Genomic DNA, 6,000 nt, shown 5'->3' with positions numbered 1-6,000 from the left:
AATCTACTCACACGAGAACAGTAAAGAAATTTTTTTTTAACTGCTATTATTGTGGAAATAAACGACATTCTGAACGAAGATGTCGTTTTCGTTTAAGGAAAGCAAAACTTCACAACATTCTTGCATGGATGTCAAAAGAAGTTATTAAACCTGTCTCTCATATTGTTGGAGTCAAAATTATGTGGCAGAAGGGCAACTGATCTTTTAAATAACTCTGAAAAGAGAAAAAGGCGTAGGAGAAAGAAAGAAAAGTTGAGTTCCTTTTATCCTTCTAAAGAAGACTGTAGTTTCAAGCCTTCTGCTCCAGACTTTATTCACATCAATAATCGAGTCTCAGAGCTTAAGTTCAGCATAAATAGACTTAGACGGAGCATCAAACAGACAAGGAAAGCGGCTGGCTCAGGTACTTCTTTCTCCTCTATTGATAAGACTTCCTCAAGTAAGTCAAGTGATCTTTCTATAGATCCTCTTGAAGGAGAAAAAGAAGAAGTCAATATTGATGAGCAAAATGCTCATCTAAATACAACATGACTACTGCACAATGTAGCATTCTTCTTGCAGTTTAAGAAGGATGCTCATACCCTCAAGAAGTGTGTCTTGAGAGTGCTGTCTAGGTTGTATATTTTCCTTTCTTCATTTGTTTTTACATTAAAATCTATTGAGCTTCGCTCCAGTTCCTCTCTGAAGATTTGTTTGATCTTTCTGTTTAGAGAAAATTTCCCTATTGTTGAGCAATTCCTCCAAATAATTGGTTCTTGACTATTATTCTTGACACGAATTTCATTCTTTGTTTAAATTGCCTCTTGAGCTCTCAAAAAGCAAATTAATTTTTGTCTCCACTCTCTTGGTCACACAATAGACTCGTGACTATATTTGCACGAACCCTGACCCACACAGACGTATACAAGTTTTCCTAGGGTTTTCCATGAAACTTGTTTATATACACTCTTGTGTCATCTCTTGATACATTGTTCTGTAAGGTCAAAAGGTTCTACCACTTTGGTATGCACAATGAACGGAGGTAACAAAGATGATGGAATCGAGAAGGGGAAGACTATTGAGTTTCACAAGAATTATGTTTTTATAACATGCTATCGTGCTATTGATCATGAAAACAAATTACCAGTTCAGATGTCCTCACAACTGGTAGGAAATCTTCTTTGAGACTTTGAAGTAGTTCGTGAACAACTTGGAATTGCAACAAGGAATCTTGATTTTCTGAAAAACGAACCGAAGAAAACAACTGAGGAGCTTGTCCACGTCCAATCTCTAGTTGCTGACCGGTTCGAGATTTTTCGGATCATGTTCTCTAAAGCTTAGTTTACCTAGTAAATCTTCTATTTTCTTGTTTTGTTTAGAAGAATAACTAGAGTTTGAAATAGCCATTATTGTGATTACACATAGCTGTGTCCAATGTTTTTCATCTTCATGTTTTAGGTTTATTGGTTCAAATTCTAAAATTGTTTGGAAGATGATTTTTGCAGTATTAATCTTTATGGTTTTATATATTGTAATTTGTTATGGGATATGTGTGTTTGCGTCCGTTAACTGTGATTGTCCCATACCTTGTCAAAAGTTAAGTCCTTTATAGGTCGATATGCATGTATTGATAAAAGAAGGAATGAACTTTTGACAAATACAAAAGTTAAGCCTATTATGTCAATTATTGATGAAATATAGGTTAAAATCTTTTGTTTACAAGGATTATGTCTATTATATGTCATTGTGCAAATGGTGATGGAAAATAGAATGAATCTTTGATTATTCCACAGTATTTGGTCGACCTCCGGTCTACAATTTTTGTATATATACTGTGTTGTTCCATAAGGTGTCTTATGTTGAGCACTATTGACTGAGTTATTCTTAGCTTAGTTGTTGCTCCGTGAGGTACTTTATGTCGAGCATGATCAACTAAATTAATCATACTCGGTTGGTTATTTAGTTGTTGCTCCATAAGTTCTCTTATGTCGAGCATGACCAATTAAATTGATTACTTTTGTGGTTAATTTGGTTGTGTATTCCGATTAGATTAATTATGTGTTGTCTTGTGATTAATCTAATTGAGTATTTTTGAGTCTTCATAAGTTTACTTATGTTGAGCATTTCCGATTAAGTTAATCATAGGTTCTCTTGTAGGATCAGAATCTCGCAACGATAATATCTCAGCGAAATTATCAACAACACAATACAACAGCGTCGCAGAACAATTTCAGAAATGATACGATAAACGACGTCAGCTAGGATCACGAGAAAGATGTGCTAGTCCTGCGAAAATTAGAGAGCTTGCGAAATTAACATTTGTAAGGTTGCGAGAATGTTGTAGACCATACCCGAAAATAAAGGACAGATTATCTGTCATCCACTATGTATTTCCTTATAAATAGTCGTTCAAGTTGTAAAGAAGAAGAGAGATCTTTTTTTAATAAGAAACAAGTAAATAGGAGAGACAAAGTCTAGAGTAGAGGTCATTCTTGATTTCTTTATCTTTTCTTGTAAGAACATTCAAAGATTGATCAATAAAATTAAGAGTGTAAACCTAAAAATGAGTTGATTAATAATGAAATCATATGAGGGGTGTAGTGTAGGATTTCCTGCAACTACATAATGGCGCTAGAAACATGGAATTATTGAAGATTATTCTAGAAAAAGCTGAAAATTAATATTGAGATTTGTGAAAATTTAGAGTGATTGATTAAGAATTTTCCATAATTTCTTGCAATATTGTTAACATTAAAGAAATGGCTAGAAGAAGAAATACACCCGAACAACCGACTACTGTTAGAAGAAGCAAGAGAATTGCTGGGAGAGAAAGAAGTGAAATGGGAGAATCTACTAGAATGAGAAATAATGGAGAAAATCAAATTCAACCACCAATTCAAAAAACACTAATACAAGGGAGGAATACAGATTATGATAGGGTGAGTATACACACTTGGCAATCAAATTCGGCAGAAGAAGTAGAAGAAGAGCAACAAAACAGAAACCATAGACAGGTAGAGAGAAATCAAGAAGCATATGAAGGAATAATTCATGGAGATGAGGAAATTGGAGCGTTAGAAACATTGAGGCGAAGAATACATAAAGAAAGAAGAGCTGAGGCAGAAGAACGTGCAAATCTAACAAGGAAAAATCACGAATTAAGGATGGAGAATATAAGACTACAGAATAGAAGATCGAGAAGTATTACAAAATCATATTCAAGATCGACTAGAAGAGAAATGAGGCAAAACTCACCCACAATCAATGCTGGAAACAACATTCAAGAAGAAATATCAAATCCTGATGAAGAATATCGCGAAAATAGAAAAAGAACTAATGATCGTTACGTTCCACAAAATGAAACTTTTGAGGATGGGAAAAATGGTGGAAATCAAGAGAACGGACAACTTCAGGGACGAAATGACCAAGATGGCGAAGGAAATCGAGAGGAAGGAAGAAGAATTTTACATGAAAGAGAAAATCAAACAAATCAACAGACAATTGAAGAAGAAATTGAAAGACATTATGCTGAACAAGCACGTTTAATCTGCGAACGTGAAAGATTGAGAGCAGAAATGGAAGAACAAGAGCTTCAGGAGACAATTCGCCAGAACAATCACGACGATCGAGAAAGAAGGCGTACACAAAACCAGAATAACGGTAATCTCAATGAGGAGTATGATAGAGTACAGAGGATAGTCGAAAGACAGCGAATGGAATTGATAAGAAATGAACAAAATCATGGAGGGGAAAATGAAAGGCATCATCATATGCGAATTCAAGATAGAGATGAGGAAGAGAATCGCAGAAGAAGACGAGGTGAGGATAATGAAGAAGAAATGCAAAATTTCGCGAGAGAATATAGACATGAACGCAGAAGAAGAGAGGAGAAATTAAAAAGACCAATGGATCAAGATTCAGGTGTAAATAAATAAATCTTAAAAGAATTAGAATAAATGAGAGGAATGCTAAATAATAGAGGAGAAGTAGGCAGAAGACAATTGGATGAAGCAATAGAAGAAGCTGTGAAAACTCCATTTACAAGGGAAGTACAATTAGGCGGAATACCACCGAAATGCAATTTGCCCGCATTAACCAGCATTTTTGATGGAACAACTTGTGAAATTCAACACATTAAATCCTATATGAGGTGCATGTTACAATGGGAAAATCATGATGCTGTATTGTGCAAATATTTCACATCCAGCTTAATAGGAGAGGCGTTAAAATGGTTTGAAGGTCTACCAAAGAACACAATAACATCCTTCAATCATTTGCAGACTACATTCTTAGGGGCATATATAGGTAATAATTCTTCTCGACCTGGTATAAAAGATGTGTTTGGATTAAAACAGAGGATTGGCGAAAGTTTGAAACACCTGACTAAAAAATGGAGAACTATGTGTAGCGAAATGGCTGGCCGTGTAGATAAGAGATATCTTATATTATCATTTATCAATGCTATGTTTGGAACAAACCTATTGTATGTCCAAATTTTCAGAGTCAAAAATACGATCACAATGACTGAATTGCGAGAACTTCAAGAAGAATACATTGCTCTAGAGGAAAGGCAAAATGAAATGGAATCATATCCAGTTTCGAACACCAGCTCACAAACAGCGAATGCAAGCTTATTACCCAAGCTAATAAACACAGTAGCGAATACTTCGCAAGTACAACAAGAGAAGGTGACGAGTAACAATCAACAGAAACTGGTGGCTATGGGAAGCCGAGATCAAGAAGAGTATGAAAGAGAAAGAAATTTCTACAATCGTGGTGGAAATAACAAGATACAAAGACTCGATCAACCACAAAAAACTTATGGAGGTCAAAGACAAAACTATAATAGAGGACAAGGAGGTCACAAGGTAGTATGGGAAGAAATCAAGATGCCACCTCTAAATGCAAGTGTAGAGAAGATATGGGAATCTATAATCTTGATAGAGAATATACCAACACCATGGAACATGGGAACGGAACCACTTCCAAAACACAGAAGCCATGAGTTTTATTCTTATCATCATTTTCATGGACATACAACAAATGATTGCAGAAATGTAAAAAGAATTATTTTGAGAATGATAGATCAAGGAAAACTAAACCACTTTTTGGTAGGGCATCCACAATCTCAACCACTGCCACCACCACCAGAGCATCACAAAGTGAATACGATGAAAAAGAAGAAAACATTCTTCATAAAAGTTGGTGCAAAAGCAAAAAATATATTTTGTCACTCTATCGTACATTCATATAAGACAGTGGAAGATTTTCATTATAATGTTTTGAGTAGAGTGTTCGCAAGAGATAATGATGGAAGAGAAATTATGAATATTGCGAAAATCTTGCCACTAGAGGAATGGCAGAAACAGATCATTTCTTTTATCGCAGAAGAAATTCCCGAAGGAGAAGAGGTGCATGACAATACATTGGTAGTAAAATTAGAAATTAATCCAAAACCGAAAGAAGATGAGGATGATGAAGCTGAAGATTCATGGGAAATTAATAGAATTCTAATCGATACTGGAAGCTCTGTGAACATCTTATTTTATCATACTTATAAAACCATGGGTGGAAGAGATGATGATCTTATACCATCAGCATATAAGATATATGGTTTTAATGGTACTGCTAACAAGCCTAAAGGGGAGGTTACTATGTGAATTCCATTGAAGGTAATATCTTCCGAAATCTTATTCTGTGTCGTTGATGTAGAATCACCCTACAATGCGTTAATTGGTCGACCTTGGCTACATGGGATTCTAGGTGTAGCTTCAACTTTCCACCAGTGCATCAAATTCCCTCACCCCAGTGGTGTAGGAATCATAAAGGGAGATTGGATTGAAGGAAAGAGGTGTTACGAAACTGAGATAGAATCTTGCGAAAGAAGAGCAAACAAGAAGGAAAACTGGTGACACAAAATCAAAGATACACAAAGAAGTGAGAGGTTGATGGTGGATGCAATCGAAAGGAAAGGAGAAGAGATGTTGCGAAACTAATGCTAGCTCAGAGTAAAAATGATGA

The sequence above is a fragment of the Papaver somniferum genome, chromosome 5 (assembly GCF_003573695.1).
Source record: "Papaver somniferum cultivar HN1 chromosome 5, ASM357369v1, whole genome shotgun sequence".
Taxonomy (NCBI): Eukaryota; Viridiplantae; Streptophyta; class Magnoliopsida; order Ranunculales; family Papaveraceae; genus Papaver; species Papaver somniferum.
This window is presented reverse-complemented; position numbering follows the sequence as displayed.